We start from the raw sequence: 22190 nt of genomic DNA, 5'->3' as shown, positions 1-22190 counted from the left end.
AGAGTAAGACTGATTCAAGAAATATTTACAGCTCAACATAAGGTGCATTTAGTGGATGAATAGAACACAGATAAAAAAGAAACTGCAAGATATTAAAATGAGTTGGAATCCTGGAATAATTTAATTCCTTTTTTGGTGAGGGGATATGTAAATATTTTCATTTCTAAAATGCAAATTATGCATACTCAAAAGTATAACAGCTAAGGTGTCTGTGGGGAATATCAGTTTTAAAAATAAAAAGGCAATGAGATATGCTATTATAACTGTTTTGGCGGTATTCCACCAGTGTTTTTAGAAATACAATGATCCTCCATCAATATGTATACATGTATCTTATATCCTTCTTAAAATAAATAGGACCATATTACACAGATTGACAGACCATGTTGTAAAGACATCATGGATCAATAAAAAGTTATAAATTTTGTTTCTCAGGCCAACTTTGATTATCATCATAAAAGCAGAAAGCAGAAAGAATTGGAAAGATGTCATCAGTGAACTTTGCAGGGGACCACAAAAGACCCCAGTCAGGCAGTACTGAAAATAATAACCACAAGCAAAAGTAGCTATAGTCACATTCAGTTGGGAATGTAGCTTAGCCTCAGATATTGCTGATCTGAGAATTTTCATCTGGGTACAATGTCATGCATGACTCCAAAATGAAATTGCAAAGTACTAGCAAAAAGAGGCTGTAAAAGGGCGAGTGGTGATAAACAGAAAGCTTGAGCTGTGTTTCTGAAACAAAAATGTATTTCAAGTCTAAGTGATTTTATGTGGCCCAGTCAAGTTTTCATTGTTGATTGGTCAATCAGCCTCAGTTTTCACACTTGAGAAGAGAACACTGTGGCTTGTATCAAGATTACATTGGCACATAGACAAGCACCTCATGATTGCTTCCATAAGACCCCAAAATAACTTGCTGTGGGCATGCTGTTGTGTGATTACAGTAAGCATAACTTGTGCTTCTTGGATATGCTGTCAATAGTTCAGTAACACCAAAATGAGTACATTGAACTAGTAGTTTGAGTTTCTACTGGTGTATTTTAAAGTTGCAATGGTCTCACTTAGCAAATAGGATGTGGTGTATCTTCATCTAAATGCTTAAGACAACATGCATTTCTCTTTTGAAACTTTGAACTTACTTACCATTTGTTTATATAAAGGGGAAAGTTACACGTTTCATAGATATGGTATTAACAGCATAACAGTTCCTCCCACTATATTCTTCTCTTGCTTCCCCCCTTCCTCCTATTTTTCTTTGAATTTTTATATTGACAATTCAATTTTCTTCTTAATTATATAATGAAGAATTCAAGTAGTAAATAAAAGAGCCACTGTTGTCCAAGAGTATAGGAAAGAGTTACAATAATCAACTACTAAAATGTCCATTTTGTTCATACATTACAATGTTATACTAAGTATATTACTACAGCTCGGGGAGAGCATAACATTGTCTTTTTATGGCTTGCTTTTATTGCTAAACATGATGGTCTCCAGGTATGTCTATTTTCTTGTAGTAGAAGGGTTTTATTTGTTTTTTTTTTTAATTTTGACAATCTTTGCATATTTAATTGGGGTAAAAAAAAGGTTCAAGGCCTAAAGGGGGATATAGAGGAAGCCCCACCCAGTTTCCCACCCACCCTAAGTCCTGGATGTGGGGCTGTGGGGCATGCTCTGAGATAGTCGATCAAGTGGTTCCAATAGTTCACCATTCATGGGTCGCTGCCAGTCTCGCCACTCCAAGCATGATGTGATCGTTGAAGAGTCCATTGATTGACACAGTCCCTTCTAGAGTCTCCATTTGCCCAGTTTTTTGCTGCCAACAGATAGCTGAGGTTGTTGCTTGACTTGTTCTGTCTTTTCTTGGTTAGGACTCTAAGTCCAGTGTCTCGATTGGGGAGATCCTCAAAGAAATTTTGTGGTATTCCCAGTCCAGATTCCTGCATGTTCTAGTAAGCATAGGGCCTGGCACAGTCCATTGCCCCGATCAGCTGGTGGTTGCAGTTGCTGGGTCGGTTCTATCTCTATCCGTGTCCTCTTGTAGTCCGGCCTGGTTCCGCCCTGGACACACTTGGCCCTCGCACGTACAGTGGGAGCTGCAGCCCAGTCAGGGTGGCCCACAGTAACCCCAACTAGGCCCACCCCCTACCCTGGCTTGCCAATATGTATGGCATACTAGTCCAGTGTGTCCCAAATACCCTTCTGTTCATATACTTGCCAACGGGTGTTGCAACCTACTTCCATCCAACCATCTCATCCAACCAGCCCTAACGGATTATTGGGTGTCTGTCTAGCCACCCCAGCCCCTGTCCTAGTTCCCATGCCCTCCTGTGGAAGGTGATGATCCAAGAGGGAGGAGCCCACTATTTTCCTCCCAGGTCGCTCCCATACCAGTTGTGCCCTCTCCAGTTGGCCCTGTGGTTCAACTTGACATGTCTAACCCTTTGTACCAGCTTCTGCCAGCTGATGCTACGACCAAGCCCAACAACCCTCACCTACTCTGATTGTAGCTCGCACCAGTGGGAATAGTCAGCCCAGCCTGGCTTTCACCCAATCTAGTCCACATGAGGTGTGCAGGTGCTGTGTCCCTGCCTGGTCTGGTCTACCCCCACCTAGTTCACGCTCCTCAGTGTAAGTTGCTGTTCAGCTAGGGAACCACCCCTTATTCCCCTGTCAGCTCTGCCTCCTTCCTTCCTGGTTCTCACGTGTGCTGGTTGGGTGCTGCGGCTGCATCCGGCTCAGGCTACCTTACCTTGGCATTCCAAATTGTGTGTTGCTTTTGTCACAACCGAACCTGGTTTGACCCACACTCTGTTCTGGCATTCGGATTTACCAGTGGATGACATGAACAGATTCAGCCTGGTCTGCCCCAGACCTATGCGAAATGCATGCCAGTGGGACACTTTCTATGACCTATTGGCTGTAACCTTCCATGTGTCTTGTGCTGACCTGTGGGGTCTGTGTCCTGCCAGAGGAGTTGCCTGGGCTCCTCCATCAGAACTCCTCCATGTGCCAGGTTTCGTGCATACCAGTGGGTCCATGTGCCAGTTCGCCTCCTGTCCTAGCAGGAACAGTGGCCTTTCCTAACTGGCCATCATCCCATTCTGGTTCTTGCTGTAGGGTGTTTCAGCCCAGCCACGGTCGTCCACACCCCCATATAGCTCGTATATGGCTCAGTTGGGGTTGGGACCTAGCCTAGTCTGTCCCATATCTACCCTGGTACTCCAATGCGTCAGAAGGTGTTACTGTCTGGCCCGGCCCGGCCTGGTACATCTTTTTCCAGTCCACACTTGTGCCAAGGGAGATGACAACTGTATCCAGACCTGACCGCAGCCCCATCCACCTGTCATGACCCCTGCCTTAGACACCATGGCTCAACTCTGTGCTTAACGTGGACCAGTTGGAGCCAAAACCAAGCTGGGTATGTCCTGAGCTGCATCCTGTGTTCCAATCGTGTTTGTGGACTAAGGAATGCTTACTCTGAACATTCAGGTCTCAGTCCCACACTTGCATTAAGGTTTCATGTCCCGAGTCCTGGAATCACCAGAAATTAGTGTCTCACCTATGCTAACGCTGGTCTTACTTATGGGTGTCCCTAAGCATCTATTTCTTATCATCAAAACCCCAGAGCTTGCCCCTGGGCGGCCAGCAGGCAGAGCCTGGCACCACTTGGTGCACTGGCCATCCAAGGCCGGGGTCTCTGTTCCCGCCTTGCGGCGGGGACTGTGGCTGAGACCCCGGTGGGGTTCCATCCGGCAGGGGCGCCCCGACAAGTGCCACCTTGATGGGGGGTTAAGCCTGCCCCTTGTCCTGAGACTGGACCCACCCAACCTGTCCTGCCGCCAGCTTTTGGCTGGCGGCGGCAGGGGAGAGCTAGGAACTTACCCCCAGCTCCCAGCCATCTCCAGCGGATACTCACCCACGAGGGAGGCTTTAGTTGCTCCTGGGCCAGGAGAAGGCCGGGGTCTCTGTCCCCGCCTTGCGGCAGGGACTGTGGAAGGGTTTTATTTGTTTAAACAGATAAGCAGTCTGTAATGTATGTATGCAAGATTTTCTTTATCCAGTGATTAATTGGTGGACATCTGATTTCAGTCCACGTCTTTGAGATTATGAATGAGCAGCTATGAACATGGAGAAAGAATTAACTTTCAGGCCCTGTGCGGTGGCGCAAGTAGTTAAGGTCTTCGCCTTGCACGCCCAGGATCCCATATGGGCGCCAGTTCTATCCCGGCAGCCCCGCTTCCCTTCCAGCTCCCTGCCTGTGGCCTGGGAAAGCAGTTGAGGACGGCCCAAAGCTTTGGGACCCTGCACCCGTGTGGGAGACCTGGAAGAGGCTCCTGGCTGGCATAGCATTGGCCGTTGTGCTCACTTGGGGAGTGAATCATCGGACGGAAGATCTTCCTCTCTGTCTCTCCTCTCTGTATATCCACCTTTCCAATAAAAACATAATAAAAATAAATCTTTAAAAAAAATTTAATTACATATTGCATTATGTGACACAGTTTTACAGGCACTGCGATTCCCCCCACCCCTCCCCTAACCCTTTCCCCATGGTGGATTCCTCCACCTTTTTGCATAACCACAGTGCAAGCTTAGTTGAGAATCTTTCATTGCAAGCGTATACCAAATATAGACTCCAGCATCTTATTGTCCAGATATGTTCAACGGCTTCTGTTAGCTTTTTAGGATCCCATGTGATGTCATAGGACTTTGAAGTGAAATTTTTTCCAGATTTGAGAATTTCTTTGTTGTTTTGACTGATATGACTTTAAATCTATGTGTTTCTTTGGGTAGTATGAAAACTGATGATACTGATTTATAGATAATCACCCCAGGCCCCTGCCCTGCTACCTGTTGGGTATGGCCTAAAGCTTACTTCCCTATGGTCTGAGGGACACTTTTCAGGTCCATTTTTGACATTCAACATGGCTAGAAGGCCAAGGGAAATACACATGGAACATAACCTCTGACATGACCAGGAGGATCAAGGGAGACTGATGTGTCAAATAGCCAGTTAGTGTCTTTGGTGGGTGGGGAGAGTGTTTCTGCCAGAAGATGCCCTGTTCTCCCCTTTCTTACCTTTAAAAGCTGTAACTTGTGCATAATAAAGCAGACATTCTTCACCAGTTTGTCTCCAAAGCTTCTTATGGCCAAGGAGCACTGTTGCCTCATCTTTTAATCTCAGGGTCTAATGGGGGGAATAAACTCTAAGAACCGGTGCCAAAACTTTACATAGGAACATCACCTATTATAGCATCACATTGCAGACAGAATGCCCATCACAACAATGTTAAACATCCTTGATATTAAGTCCAGTTTCTGTTGGAAAGCTGGTACAGTGGATCTATAAGTAATTGGACAAATTCTGAGTTCCAAGGGCACAGGTGGCCAGCATGGTAAGTTAGTCACAGTTCTTACAGTCTGAATGGTCTGAGTAAAGAAGGGCATAGATGTTGCAGCAGGAGCCACTGTAGTCCCAAAGAAGATGGTAGTGATAATGATAACAGGTGCATGCTGTGTATGGTCCAGAATGGGAAGAGAGGATCCCATTGTGTATTTGCCTTCAGGGCCCCTTTCATTCATTGTTCGACCAGGTTGGAATCCAAGGAGCTGGAGCCATTCTTGTCACAAAAATTTTAAGACCCTTTAAGCCTCATTAATTCTTCCAATTCAGGACTAAAGAATTCCTTTGTTTCGTGTTCTCTTCCATTCCTCTCCTTAATGTTGTATAACATTCAGTGTCAAAATCAATCCTAATCTTGGTTGAATTTATCCCATTTATTTAAAATTGTTTGTAGTTCTTACATATTTATTCTTAAAAATCACTTTGTATATTCAAATGCTATGTGTTTTCATGTGTTTAAGTCCTGCAATGTTGCCAAACACGAGTTTCTGTCATCTTAGTGGAGTCTTTTGGTTCCCCTCTGTATAGGATCAAATCATCTTAACACAAGGAAAATTTTGACTGCATCCTTTCCTGTTGTATCCGTTTGGTTTCTTTTGCTTATATAGTGGCTCTGGATAGAACTCCCAGAACTACATTGAATACTAATGATATACATGAGCATCGTTGTTTGGTTCAGCATCTTAGAGGAAACACTTCCAGGTTTTCCTTGTGCAATATGAAGGTGAATGATTTTGTTTTATATTGCCTTGATTGTCTTGAGGTATAATCTTTTTATATCCTTCTTGCTTAGTATTTTAGTTATAAAAAGGTATTGTATTTTTTTTTTTAAAAGATTCATGTGTTTTTTGTTGGAAAGTAAGACAAAGAGGAGGAGAGACAGAGGAAGATCTTCCATGTGATGATTCACTCCCCAAGTGGCAACAATGGTCAGGGGTGGCCCAATCTGAAGCCAGGAGCCAGGAGGTTCTTCTGGGTCTCCCACATGGGTACAAGAGTCCTAAGGCTTCGGGCCATCCTCAACTGATCTCCCAGGCCACAAGCAGGGAACTGGATAGGAGGAGTGGCTGCTGGGATTAGAACCGGTGCCTTTATGGGAACCCAATGTGAGTAAGGTGAGGATGTTAGCCGCTAAGCTACCACGCCAGGCCCAGGATGTTATATATTTATCAAATGTTTTCTCTGCACTTGTTTAGAAAATCACATTATTACTGCTATTTGCCACATTTATTTATTGAATGTGTTTTAATGAAGATTTTTGTATATGTATATCAGGGATATTGGTATATGTTGCATCTTTTTCTGGTTTTGGAATTTAAATGATGCTGGTCTGATAGAAGTTTTGGAGAATTCCCTACCTTTTAATTTTCTTAAATAGTTTTAAAATAATTGGAATTATTTATTGTTAAAGTTTAGTAGAATTCAACAGTGAAGCCATTCATCCTAGGTTTTATTTATTAGAGGCAGGGGGAAGCAGTTCTTTATTGTTGATTCAATCTCCATCTGGATTATTGACTTAAATATGTGTTTTATATCTTCATGACCATTTGATAAATAACAGTTGCCAAATCTTTCCATGACTTTCAGATTTTCTAATTTGATGTCAAGAAATGTTTGTAATGATTTCTGATAATTCTACTTGTTTCTGTAGTATCTGTTGTAACATCTCATTTTTCATCTCTGATTTTATTAATTTAGGTGTCCCCCCATTTTTTTTTCAGTTGTGCTAACAGTGTAACAATTTTGTTCACTTTTTAAAATCTTATTTCATTATCTTAAAGTTTTTCTCAGTTTTGCTTATTTTTTTCTCTAAAACATTTCCTTATTTTGGGGCTTGGTTCTTGTTTTCTAGATCATTGGGGTGCATTTTCATATTCTTTTGTCATCTTTACAATATCTTGATGCAGACACTAATTGCTATAAATATCCATGCTAAGGCTCTTTCTGCTGTTTCCATAAATTTTGACATGTGATGTTGTCATCTTCATTCATGTCTATGAACTAAAATGCACAATTTTCTTTTCTTTCAATCTTTATTGATGTATTGGCAGCGTCAAAGAGACAAAGTAGAGATAAGAATACTGAACTACACTTCTCCATTTAGTACAGCTCTTCTCAAATACATTTTAACCTTTGGGACAATCCTAATTTGGAAAATCCAAGCTCTCACTGAAATTCTGAGCTGTAGAAACTATGAAATGATAATTTCTCATCAGAATTTGTCAAAGTTAGCTACTCGGGTCTACAGATGATGTGCCATTATTTAATTCCTCAGCATTTTTGAAAGCATATAATTTTCCTGAAATTCTAAATGAAGGAATCAACTGTCATCAACTGAGAAAGCTATTTTCAAGGGAATATTTACAAAAAGCACCCATATACATGCCTGTGTTTATCTGGAATCAAGGGACTGGAACCTGTCTTAGCACTGAGGAACCTAACAAAGACCAAAGATTTTGACAGAAATCCCATGTTCTTATGTAAGGCAGCCTTCATGCAAAATACAGTGCAGTAAATATGTGAAATAGCTTTTTGTATTTCCATAATTATTTCATTTTGAATATATTGTTAAGAGTGGAACAGCAGGGTCATATGCTAGATCTACTTTCAGATTACTGAGGAATCTCTATACTGACTTCTATAATGGTTGCACTAGTTTACACTCCCACCAAAGATGTATTACTGTAGCTTTCTTCCTCTGTATTCTAAGAGCATTTACTATTTTTGGATTTTGAAGTTGATAACCATTCGAACTAGGGTGAGATCAAACTTCACTGTGGCCTCAATTTGCATTTCCCTGATGGTTTGTGTCTATTGACCATTTGTATATCATCCTTTGTAAAATTCGTGTATGTTATGTGCTCATTTTTAATGGGCATGGTGAAATGCCATTGTGGTTATTTGCATTGCTTTGTTGGTGGGTGATCCTTATGCAGTTTTTCATGTTCTCTGGCCATTTCTTACTGCTTATTGTTGTTTCTTGAACTCTATACAGATTATGGATTTTAATCTTGTATCAGTTTCATCTTTACACACATTTTCTTCCATTCTGTTGGCTGCCTCTCCAGTTTGTTGAGTTTTTGCTTCTTAATGCAGAATCTCTTAGACTGATGTAACCCTATTTCCTTATTTTTGCTTCAACTGCCTGTCCCTTTGGGTTTTTTCTCCCCCTCAAGACATTTGCTTATAATGATGCCTTACAGAGTTTCCCCAATGTTTCCATATAATAATTTGATGGTATCAGGTTGTAGAATTAGATGTGTTTTGAATTGATTTCTGTACAAGGTTTAAGCTAACAGTCTTATTTCATATTTCTGCACAAGTAATCTAATTTTCCAAACACAATTTGTTAAAGAGAATAGCATTTCTCCCTGGATTAATTTAGGTTCACTTGTCAAATATTAGTTGACTATGGGAGAATGTGTTAATTTCTGGAATTTCTATTCAGTGCCATTAATCTGCTTATCTATTTTTATAAAAGTATCAGGGTATTTTGAGAACAACTGTCCTTAGTGTTTCTTGAAGTATGGCTTGTGATCCCTGCAGCATCGTTTACGTTCTACAAGATTGCTTTAGCCATTCAGGATCTGTTGTTTCCAATATGAAGCTTAGCATCTTTCTTTTCAAAATTTCAGAGAAATGCCATGTTGATTAGAATTACATTGAATGTGTAACTTTCAGCCACAAAGACAGCTTTTTTCCCATGTTTTAGTGTCTTTTTTCTTTAACTTTTGTAATTTTCCTTGTAGAGTTATCTCAGATCGTTGGTTAAGTTTATTCAAGTATATTTAAATATTTTGTAGCTATGGTATGTAGGACTGAAACTTCAAGCCATGGAATTGCTTGTATATAAAAAGGATGCTGATTGTTGCTGTGTTGATTTTATATTCCACATATTACCAATTTCTGTTATGAGTTCCAAGTGTTTTTCCTGAAAGATCTATCATATATATGTATGTAGTTACTTATTTGAAAGGTAGAATCATCAAGTAAGAAGCAGATAAAGAGAAATCTACCATCTACTGGTTCACCCAAGATGACTACAATGACCATAAGTGGAGTATACCAAAGCCAGGAGCTAAGGGCTCCTTCTGGGTCACTCATGTGGATTCAGGGTCCCAAGAACTTGGGTCATCCTCTGCTTTCTCAAGCCGTTAGCAGTGAGCTGGACTAGAAGTGGAATTGCTGGAACTCAAACTGTCTCCAGTGTGGGATGCACGTACCATGAGGGCAGGGGAAGGCTTAGCCTGATAATCCACTGTGTCAGTCCCTCAAGCCATCTTAGAGTTTTGGTTCCCCAACGTAGGGAATCTGTCATCTGCATAGTATTACCTTGACTTACACATTTCCAATTTGGATTACTTTGATTTGTTTTTCTTTCTTAATGGTTCTGGTTAAAATGCCCAGGGCTATATTCAATATGATTGGTGAAAATGGACATATCTTAACTAGATTATTAACTTTGTTACTGAGTTTATTGAGCTCCAACTATTTTCCAGATAGTGGCCCTTAATCAGGCACATATTTGCAAATATTTCCTCCCATTCTTTCAGTTGCCACTTCATTTTATTGAATATCTTCTTTGTTCAGGAACATCTCCTGATATTACAATATTTGTCTATTTTTGCTTGTAATGCCTGTGATCCTAGGTTCTTACTAAAGAATTGTTTGCCTATTTCAGTGAGTCAGTGTTTCCTTGACTTTTCTTCTAGTAAGTTGGTGTTTTCTTAAGTCTAAATCTTTGATTTATAGTGAGTTAATTTTTATGATGTGTGTTATGGGTCTTATGTCATACTTAGGCACACATGTATCATATTTTCCTACCACCTTTTCTTGAAGAGATGATCCTTTCTTCAGGGAGTGAATGATGCCCATTTTCCAAAGATTAGTTCAATGGATATGCATGAATTAACTTCTGGTGCTTCTCTTCTGTTCCCTTGGACTGCTCAACTGTGTTTGTGCCACTATCTGGTGGCTTTGATTACAACAGTCTTATAGTATACCAACATCTGGCATTGATGCCTTTAGCATTTAAAAATAATGATTTCTAACTTGAATTCACTTTTTACATATTAAGTAAGACTTGTAGATGTAATTCTGAGAATAAAACGGTTTTGCCTTCACATCTTTCTTTCCATTTTGCCCCTTTTATTCCTCCTTTGTTTTTTCAGTTTTTGAAATAACATTTTAAATTTACAGAAAAAAAATCCTGAATATTTCCCTGAATAAGAAGTTTACAAGTATAAAGCAAAAGGATCCAACCTTTGGGGGAATGTAATCAGTGACTGTATACAGTAAATAAATGAAAAATGACCATTCCATAAGTAAACAGTAAATTTTAAAGTAACCACATATCATTGAAACTATGGTTAGTATATTGCTTTCTTATATTCCTTTCCATTCATAACTTCAGATTTTTAAAATCTATATAAGATGAACAATTGTCATGTAATTCACAATACACATTTAGAAGCATGATGATACTTCTTATCGTACCTTCCCTTCCACCTACATTCTGCATCCACACTCTTCTTAGATTTTTAAATGTTGTTTTTTACAATGGCATGATTGCAGTTTATTTTACAACTACAGGCGTAACACTCCATTAGGTAAGAAATTCAACCAATAACAATTAAAAAGAAAATCCTGTTATTCATTAAGAATATAGTCAAGTTTTAACAATAATTCTGAAATTGTCAATTTCATTCATACTTATTTTGTACAATGTATTTTAAATATCACAGATGTTTGGGACCACTTTATTTCTGTAGCACAATGGTTTCCAGTTGCATCCATTTAGTTACAAAAGACAGCATTTCATTTTTTATGCCTGGGTAATATTCCACAGTATATCTGTCCTACATTTTCCATACCCACTCATCCACTGGTCGACACCTGGGTTGATCCTAAATAGTATCTATTGTGAATTGAGCTGCTACAAACATGGGAATACAGATAATTCTCTAACAATTTTGTTTGTATAAATTATTGGGAATGAGGTGGTTGAGTCATATAGGTCTATTTTCAGATTTTTGAAGAGTCTCCATACTGTCTTTCCTAACCTTTCCACTAGTTTATAGGCTCATCAACCCTTCCATTGGTTGGAGTTGGTCAGATGAGCATTTGACTTTTCACTGCCCAGCACAGAGTCTCACAGGAGTTGGGGATGGGGAAGAATCAAGGCATTATGCCTTCTCCAAGCCTGGCAGTTGCTCTTAATCAAGTGAGCTCCTGTAGTGAGGTAACAAGTCCAGAGATCACATAGGATTCTTCTGCAGCTAGAACTGTGTGTTGGAGGGCAGGGTATGGAATTACTCCTATCTGGTGTGGTGGCATCACATGTGGGCAGCAGATGGTTGGCTTCAGCAGTGTCTGGCTTTACTCCTTTTGACCCATGGCATCTTTCTTTCTTTTCACTTCTGTGATGAAAATTCACATCAGTTAGGTCCATTGAATAGTCCTCTTTTGGTCTTTCCCTTTCCTACAGAAGCTAAGATTAGTGTAGCTATACTCTGTTCTGCCCTTTTAGGTCTCAGTAATGTATCACTATTAATTTATATCTTTTGTTAAACCTATAATTTTTACAAGATCATACTTGCAGCAATACTGATATAAACAGTATTTTTCTTTTTAAATTTTCACTCCCACATATAATGGAGAACATGAACTATTTGAGGTAATTATCTGTGCCCAGGTTACTTCATTAAACATGTCTTTCAGTTGTGTCCGCTGTGTTGCAAATGATAAAATTTTCTTCCATTGTATATACATATACCACTTTTTCCTCACCCATCCACATGATGATGGTCATCTTAAATGATCTCTAATTTTGGCTACTATGAGCAGTATTGCTGTAGGCATGGTAGTGCAAGTATCAGATTAATACAAGTTGGTCATGTCGTTTGAGTTGATTCCCAGCAGTAAGATGGATATATATGCAAGCCTATTTGTAGTTTATAAGAAAATCTCCACACGTCTTTCTGCACTGGTAATTCTAATTTAGATCCCACCTGGAATGTATGCAATTTCCCCTTACTCTGCCTTTTGCCAGCATGTGTTACCTTTGTATTCTAGGCTTTAGACTGTCTTAGAAAAGTGAGGTGGTATTAGAGTATGTTTTAATTTGCATTTTCCTGATGGTTACTGATGAAATTTTTTTCAAGCATCGGTTGGCCACTTATGTCTATTTTGAGAACTGTCTTGCATCACCTTGTCTATTATCTTAAATGAATTAGTTTTTGTTGTTGAGTTTGTATGTTGCTAATACATCCAGGATATTAATCCTTTGTTAGTTAAGTATATTTGCAAATATATTTTGATTCCATTTGATGCCTCTTCACTTTATTGAACGTTTCCATTGCCATATAAAAGCTTCCAAGTTTGATAATCAGTCTGATTACTTTTTCTTTTGTGACCTGTACTTTTCCTATACTACCTTGAATAAGAATAGTGAAAGTGAAAATTCTTGTCTTTTTCTAGATCTGAGATAAAATGCTTTCAGGTTTTTCCCATTTGGTATGCTATTGGCTATTTTGTGATACACAGCTAAATTTCTGTAGCTAACTTATAGATTTTTATTATAAAGGAGTGTTGAATGATTTCTTCATCTACTGAGATGACCACAAGGATTTGTCCTTCATTCCATTGATGTGACTTATGATCTGCATCAAGGTTTTTCAGTTTATTTGCAAGTAGCTCTTCATGTTTTCTTGTGTTCCCTTGAGTTTCAGTTGCAGTAGCTGTGATGTCGCATTTTTTTGCTATGGATTTTCATTTTTTTCTCTTAGTTTAGATATACATTTAGCCTTTTTGTTTCTCTCTGTCTATCTCTCTGTCTCACCCTCTTTAATTTCAGTTGACTGTCCATTATGATCCTTATTCTTTCTTGCCTTCTGGTGATTTGGGGTTTGTTTTTGCTTTTCTAAATCTTCACGATGTACCATTAGATCTTTGATTTCATTTCTTGCATTTAACATGAGAATTTAGCTATAACTTCCCTCCTAATACTGCTTTTGCTATATCCCCTAGGTTTTGGTTTCTTCAGTGATTGAGTCATCATTCAGTAGCATGCTGCTTAATTTCTAAGTATTTATGAATATTCTATTCCTTTTGTTGATTTCAAGATTTATTTCTTTATAGTCTGGGAAGCGAAATATTCTGACTTAAATTCAATTGCTTGAATTGTGGCTTAATATATGGCCCTAGAAAATGTTTCATGTGTTGATGAGTTTCTTCTGTGTACTATATAGCAATGTAGCTGTAATTTTCTGTTGGTCCATTTGCCTGACAGCATTTTTCCAATCTTAGATATATTTCCTGATTTTTCTGACTGAATTATCTATATTGATGAGAGTGAGGTGTTGAAGTCACTTATTCTTATAGTATTGGAGTCTGTCTCTCTGCTAGGCCTATTTGTTCTGCATATATAGGTGATCTTGTTATGGGTGCTTATGAATTTTCTTTTTTGCTAAACTGAAACTTTGATCACAATATAATACCCACTTTTAATACTTTTTAAATAGTTTTTGACTGAAAGTTTGCTTTATGTAATTTTGTGGTAGCTATTGTTGACTAATTTTTGTTTCCATTTGCCTGTGATATATTTTTCAAAACTTTCACTTTGAGTTTGTATCATTGTGAATTGAGTTTCTTAGCAGCAGCCTATATTGGAATCTGATGTTATTTCATCCATTCAGCCAAACAATCTTTTAATTGGTAAATTTAATGAATTTGCATTCAAAGATAGTATTGTTGAGTAAGAACTAAAGATGTACAATTTCATTATTGGGTAATGATTCTGTCTAAGTGGATTTGTTGTTGACATATGTTTCATGTTTTGTTCTAATACTGGATACCTTCAATCTGGTCTAGCAGTGCTGAATTCTGTCTTTCCTTTGTGAAAATACTTTATTTCTCCACTTTAAAGTGTAGATTTGCTGAATATAATACTTTGACTGGAAATTTTCTTGTTTTATGACCTTGGCTATATTATTTTCTAATGACCTAAAGATTTTCCAATGAGCCTAATGTTAATTTGTTTTATATGTAGCTTGATGCTTTTTCCCTTAATGCTTTTTAGAAGTCCCTCTTTAACTTGAGATGATTTGGTGATGGTAGATCTTGAAGAATATCTGGGTTGTTGTCTGGTTTTCCTCAAGCTGCTTGTGTCAGGATATTCAATTCACTGTTTCTTTAAGACCTAAAATTTTCAACAGTTCTTTCATTTAGTAGATTGTCAATGTCTTTTTCCTTTTGTTCTTCAGGAATAACTATAAGATGACTATTTGGTTGTTCAGTGATACCCCAGTTTTCTTTTAGACTTTCTTCATTGTACTTATCTGATTGGATTTTTCCAGTCTTTTCTTGAGTAAGAAATTCTTTCCTCCCCTTGGTCTCAGCTACAGTTGCGTTCTCAATACTATTTTTATGTCACTCATTAAAGATTTATTTTGTAAAAATTAAGTTATTTTTTCCATTTTTATTATATATTTTTGACAATCTTAACATAGTTAATTAGGGTAAAAGGTTCAAGGGCTACAGGAAAGTGGGTAAGATTATTTCCACATTGTTTCCTTCATGTATCCGAGGTAAAGGGGGATATTATGATACATACTTTTACATATATAAATTCTTCTCTTTCTCCCCCATTTTTGTCTCCCACAATTTTCTCCCATATTATTATAGTAGTATTGTCCTTTAGTAACAATTTAACATTCTGTTTAAGTACTCCATGGAATGGTAGGTATAGACAATGATAGAGAATCTAGTATCATATTGTCAAGATGTATTTAACGGTTTCACTGGGTGCAGTCCTTTCATTTTAGAGTAGAGATGCCCACTGTGATCCATTCTCACTTCTGCTGAAAACAAGAACTCATTTTTTTTTCCCCCTGGCTGAGTGGTATTTGTTTTATGCCAGATTTTCTTTATCTAATCATCAGCTGGTGAATATTTTGGTGGATTTTATATCATAGCCATTGTGAATTGTGCTTCAATAATCATGGGTATACACTTAACATTAATATGATGGCATCATTTAGCTTGGGAAGATACCATGAACGGGATGATGGGTCATGTGGTAGATTTACTTTCAGATTTCTTAACAATATCCAAGCAGTCTGCCATAATGGTTGTACTAGTTTATATTCCCTCCAACTATGGATAAGAGTATTTTTTCCCCACATTCTTGTCAACATGGATTGTTTTTAATTTTTAGTTCATAGCCAGTCTTACTGAGTTGGAGTAAAACCTCATGTTAGTTTTATTTGAATTTCCATGACATCTAGTGACACTGAGCATTTTTGCATATGTATATTGGGCATGTATATTTCCTCCTTTGAAAATTGTTAGTGGATTTCTTTTTCCAATTTCTTCACTGGATTGTTTAGTTGTTGAATTTCTCAAAATCTTTTATAGATCCTAGTTATTGATCTTCTATCAGTTGTATAATTTGCAAATGTTTTCTTTCGTTCTGTTGGTTGCCTCTTAACTTCATTGACAGTTTTCTTTGCTGCTGAGAAGCCACTTAGCTTTATGTAACCATATTTGTTTATTTTGGCTTCTAGGATCTTTGCCTACCCCTATGTTTTGCAGCATTGCTCCAATGTTTCTACTAAGTTGATGTTACACAGTCAAAGATTTAGATCCATGATTCATTTGGAGATGATTTTTGACTAATGTAGAATACAGGATAATTGCTCCATACTTCTGCAGATGGAGATGAATTTTATTAGCACTGGAGTGATTTCATCGTGCTATTGGATATTAGTTGATTATAGATGTTTTGGTTTGTTTGAGGTTTCTATTCTATTTCCTTGAGCTGCATGGCTGTTTTTGTGAAAGTTTCAGGATGCTCAGATTATAATTGGCATGCACTACATCTTGAAGTCTAGTAATGTTATGTCTATAGCTTTCAATCTAATGTTTGAGATTGCTTTAGCTATTTGGTATCTCTTGTGTTTCCATATGAACTTTTTCATTTTTTCTAGATCTAAGAAAGATGAATGTTCTAGATATTTTAACTATGAAACATTAAAACTATGCATTGATTTTAGAAGCATGAACATTTTGATAACAATCCGCAAGCATAAAATAATTTTGATTTTTGATGTCATCCATTTTTCTTTTTTAATTTTCATCGTAGTGATCCCTCAAATTCTTGGTTCATTTTATTCCAAGGTATTTGTTTTTCAGCTATTTAAGGGGATTGATTTTGTAAGTTCTTTCTCAGTCATAAAATTTTTTGTATAAAATTGTCATTTTATACAAAGGGTGCTGATTTTTTCCATTTTTTTAATCCTACAACTTTATCAAAGCTGTAACAAATTCCAATTGTCTCTTCATAGAATGTTTTGATTCCCTTATTTAAAGAATTATGTCATTTGCAAACAAGGATAGATAAACTTCCTCCTTTAGTTTTGTGGGGTTTTTTTTAGCAGTTGTGACGCTGACCATCCTTGTCTGGTTCCGGAACTTAGTGGTCATACCTCCAGCTCTTCTCTGTTCAATGGGTTGCTACCTATCAATTTTTCTTATGTCTTGATTATGCTCAATTTGATTAAGGTTTTCTTCGAATCATAAAAGGATCTTGTACTTCATCAAATGTGTGAGATGAGATGGTTATTATTCTTCAACTGGCTAATACTGTGTATCACATTTATTGACTTCTATATGTTAGGCCATCTCTACCTGCCAGGGGTAAGTACCATTTTGTTTAGTTGAATAATCTTTCTGACATGTTGTTGGATTCAATTAGCTAATATTTTATTGATGATTTTTGTATATATGTTCAGGGATATTGATCTATATTTCTTTTTATGTTTTCTTTTTCTGGTTTTGAAGATGATCTGGTCTCATAACTTCTTATGACAATTCTTTCCCACCCACCTTGTGAGCAAGTTGAGAAGAATTGAAATTAATTATTCTTGAAAAGCTAGGAAGAATGAAGCAGTGACGTCATTTCCTTCTGAGTGTTCCTTTGTTGGTTCCTTTATTAGTTTCTCGATCTCTACCTTAATTATGGGCCTGTTTAGGATTTCTGTCATTATGATTCAATTTAAATAGATTGTATGTTCAAAAATCTACCCATTTTTTTCATTTTCAATTTGTTGGAAGATAGCTGATTGTTGTCATTCCTGGTAATCTGCATATATTGTAGTGCCCATTGTTATGTCTCATTTTCCATTTCTGATATTATTGTCTTTAATCTTCCTCCTTTATTGGTTCAAAGGGCTAGTAGTATATCAACTTCATTAATTTGTTAAAAAAAATACTAGCTCTTCATTTCACAAATCTTGTTACTTTCTGTTCACAAATCTTATTACATTCTGTTCCAAAGCTGATTAATCTTCTAATTTTAACTCTTTTTTTTCCCCGCTAATATCTTTGGGTTCAGCTGTTGTTGCATTTTCAGATGCTTAAGGTGAATGATAGATCATTTATTTGACTTTCTGATTTCCTTATCTGAGCACTAATTGGCATAAACCTCCCTATAAACAATGTTCTTTCTGTATTCTATATGTTCTTATCTGTTTGCTGTCTTTCATTTACACAGGTATTTTTTCCTTTTGTTTTCCTCTGTGACCAGAGTTTATTCAATAGCATGTAGTTCAAAATCCACATGTCTGCATGTCTTCTATAGTTTCTTGAGTTATTGATTACCAGCTTGATGCCCTGGCAGTCAGAAAGATTCATAGCATGGTATATAAGGTCTATCATAAAGTCACTTCCATGTATCAATGAAAAGCATGTTAATTCTGTTACTGTAGGATACAGTGATCTGTAAATATCGATTAGGTCCATTTGATCCATAGTGTTGATGAAGTATGTTATTTCTCTGATTTACTGCCTGTGTAATGTGTCCATTCATGAAACTAGGTTGTGGAAAATCCACTTTTTATTATTTCACTTTTCATTCACTAACAATTGGTTTTTTTTTATTAAAGATTTATTTTTATTATTTTTTTTTATTGGAAAGGCGGATATACAGAGAGGAAAGACAGGAAGATCTTCCATCTGATGATTCACTTCCCAAGTGAGTGCAACGGCCTGTGCTATGCCGATCCGAAGCCAGGAGCCTCTTCCGGGTCTCCCACGCGGGTGCAGGGTCCCAAAGCTTTGGGCCGTCCTGGACTGCTTTCCCAGGCCACAGGCAGGGAGCTGGAAGGGAAGCGGGGCTGCCGGGATAGAACCGGCGCCCATATGGGATCCCGGGCGTGCAAGGTGAGGACCTTACCCACTGCGCCACCACGCTGGGCCCACTAGCAATTGTTTTAACTAGCCATATTCCTTGGTTTTGGTTACACTTACATTTACTATTGTCACTTCATGTTGAGCTGGTCCATTAATCAATATGTAATGTGAATCTTCCCTGTGAATTTTTTCATTAGTTTATTTTGTCTGGTTATACCTATTTCTTTCCTTTTAAGTGAATTGGCTGCACCTATTTTTTTTTTTTTATTCCATCAGTACGAGACCTTTTTTAAATCCTTTCACTTTTGGTCATTGGTGAGCTGTATTTCTTTTAGGAAGTCAATGGTCCCAAAAAAGGTCATCTATGTTTTAATCCAACTAGCTGGCCTCTCTTTTCATTGGAAAATTTAGGTCATTTGTATGCAGTATTCATATAGAAATAAAACAACTTGACCCTATCATTATTTCAGAAATATTCTCATTGTTTGTGTTGAATTTAACTTTTTAATTTACCAGGTGACTTTCTACCTTCATGTCCTTTCATTCTAGTGCTTATTATTCTCAATTTCTGTGCACAGCACATCGTTAAGCATCATTTGAATTTTGGAAAGATGGACAGCATTTGAATTCTTTCAACTTGTGCTTTGGAAGGTTTTCATTTTGCCTTCATATAAAGATGAGAGCTTCCCTGGTACCTTATTTTTGGTTAACAGCTTTTAAGAGATGACTGTCTATTATCTCCTAGCATGTAGGATTTCTGATGATGAATCAGCTTTTAATCCAATCAATCTCTGAAGCTAATCTGCGATTTCTCTCGTGTATATATTAGAATTTTTTCTTTATGTGTTACTATAAAAGTTTGAGACTGTGTAGTGAAAATCATTTCAGTTCATGTCTGTTAGGAATTCTGTGTGCTTGCTGTACTTAAATGCCTCTGTATTTCTCTGCATTAGTAAAGTTGTCTGCTATTATTTCAACTGGCCTTCTTCTCCGTTCTCTTTCCATACCTATAGGAGCTCTTTGGTATGTTTGCAGGGGACAATGGAGCAGGAGATATTAGATGTCCTTTTAAATACTGTTTTTGCTACATCTCATGTATCTTTTTTTTTAAAGCTTTATTTTTGCAGTGACACATAGTCAGGAATGTTTTTGATTCTTTTTTCATTTCTTTAGTGACATATTGGTCATTCATATTGGTCATATTGGCATGCTATTTAACTTCATGTTGTAACATTTTTATTACTGTTCCTGTAATTTATTTTAGTTTATGGTTTTTCATTTGTGGAGAATTAGAGTAATTATGAAATTGAAACTATCATAACCAGTTGTGAACATGCAATGCAGTATGCATCTCTACTTCCAAAGCAAAGATGAGCTCCATAAGAAACTGTTAAATATGTCTTGTCAATAGGATGTCTTGTCTGTCTGCCATTATAGCTACAGTGTAAGTTACATTCATATCCTGTATGGATTTATGTATCTTAATTTCTTTCTGTATGCTTTGAGTGATCCTACAATTTTTTTCATTTTTATGCATTTTCTCCATCTTTCCATGTTTATATTCTAATATTGAAGCATTGTTCTCTATTTGGATTCTCTTGTCTTCCTTGTATTTTCAGCATTTCTGGAAGTACATGTTTCTCTCCTCTGGCTGTTTCGATCTTTGAACAAAGTCTTTGTGGCTTGGTGCAGTGCCTCCTTCACTGGATTTCTGGAAGTGTGTTCTGAGTGTGGTCAATGCTGAAGAATGGATTGAGGGTTCAGAATGACCCTCCCCCCCCAAGTACTTTGGCTGGTAGATCACCTCTTTTGTCAGTTCAATGGGATGTACTGATCATGACTTTTAGTATAATTACAGCTTCACATCCTCTTATGAGGTGTACACAGTGCCTACGTTTAGCCCATAGTGGTTATGGCCCCCACTCACACCAGCACATTTACCACACAGAAATTGGTGCAGTTCTCTGTGTGCCCAGAGACAACACCTAACACTATTATAAAGTCAAAGAATTCACATTCTTTGTGCACAGGCTTCTACAATCAGAGGGTCCCACCAGCCCTGCAAGCCTGGCAAGACTGCAGGAACAACAGTTAAGTTCCCAGAGCCAGTTACCTATAAATGGTTCACCTTTGCAGCTGGTGCTGTGCCTGCTCTTGGGACCATTAGAAGCTTGTAGGCACATTTGGCAGTCTTGACATCTGTTCTACCCCCTTCCAGTCCACCAGCACAGACTTGGTCGGTGGAAAACATGGATCTATCCTTTGGACAGAATCATCTATTCCCAGCTCATTTGAGATGCCTTCAGATGGCTGCTTCTTCAGCCACCAGTTCAGGCTCAAAATCAGTGGGGAACAAGAATTTATCATGTGACAGAACTGCCTAAATGCATGTATCCATGTAGAACCAGAAACTACAACCTTTGGTGGCATCTCATCAATGGTGGCTTTTCCCCCATTAGTCCAGGCACTTTGTGGGAGAGTTACAGAAGTAAGTGTGCTCTTCTACTCTGAAACCCCCTTTTCTGCTCTGGATCCGGACTGAACAGGAATCTGCTTGATCCGTGATATTCTATCACAGGCAGTGTTGGTGGTGACTTTGGCCACTATGATCTGCTATAACTTCTCTCTGAATCTGTAGTGTTCTCAGGCCCCAACATGGTGTCTTTAATAGCTGCTGAATAATTGTGCTATCTACCTTGCTCCATTGTATCGCTATGTCCTCTTCAGAATTCCCACTGTGAGCCTCATGCCAATTCTCCCATGGAATGCACCTTGGTTCTTTACCTTTTGCCATCCCTCACTAGTCATAAGTGTCACATCTTTCTTATTCAGTCATATTGGCAAATGCGCAAATTTTTACCTTTAAGTATGGAGAGTTGTGTTTGGCTATGGAATATTAAGTAGCAACTGCAATGACTCTCTTCCATGAAGATGACAAGATGGCAGAAGTGGAGCAGCAGCAGAAGCGGATGTTCCACAAGTTCACTTACTGTGGCGTGGACCTCGACATATCTTATGAGCAGCTCATGCAGTTGCATAGCGCGCCAGCGGCAGTGGCTGAGCCAGGGCCTGTGCAGGAAGCAGCACTCGCTGCTCAAGTGGTTGCGCAAGGCCAAGAAAGAAATGCCGCCCATGGAGAACCCCGAGGTGGGGAAGACGCACCTGCAGCACTTGATCGTGCTGCCCAGGAGAGTGGGCAGCATGGTGGGCGTGTATAATGGCAAGACCTTCAACTGGGTGGAGATAAAGCCCAAGATGACTGGCCAGTACCTGGGCGAGTTCTCCATCACCTACACACCAGTGAGGTACGGCCGGTCCAGCATTGGCGCCACACGCTCCTCACGCTTCACCTGCCTCAAGTAGCTGAATAAAGGGGCACTGCTGCCCACACACCAAAAAAGAAATAACTCATTGTTCTATGAATATAACCCTGATTACTAGATCCATGTAATACATGAATGTATTCCCCCCTCCCCAAATGCCCTTCACACCGTATGTGCCCCACACAGCTACACTTAGCTCTCCATTTATCTCATAATTCGAGTATGTTGTCTTTGAGGATTTGAAGCAAAGAATTGGCCCATGTGTGGAAGAG

At 38.3% G+C, this 22190-nt stretch overlaps 1 pseudogene; it reads left to right on the top strand.

Moving 5' to 3' along the window:
• The first annotated feature begins 21534 nt into the window (after nt 1-21534).
• Nucleotides 21535-21958, top strand: LOC121150847 (annotated as a pseudogene).
• Nucleotides 21959-22190: the final 232 nt, after the last annotated feature.

Source organism: Ochotona curzoniae, unplaced genomic scaffold (assembly GCF_017591425.1).
Source record: "Ochotona curzoniae isolate NIBS_2020 unplaced genomic scaffold, NIBS_Ocur_1.0 contig_2210, whole genome shotgun sequence".
Taxonomy (NCBI): Eukaryota; Metazoa; Chordata; class Mammalia; order Lagomorpha; family Ochotonidae; genus Ochotona; species Ochotona curzoniae.
Note: the sequence above shows the minus strand (reverse complement) of the source record. Positions and strands in the feature narration are given on the sequence as shown.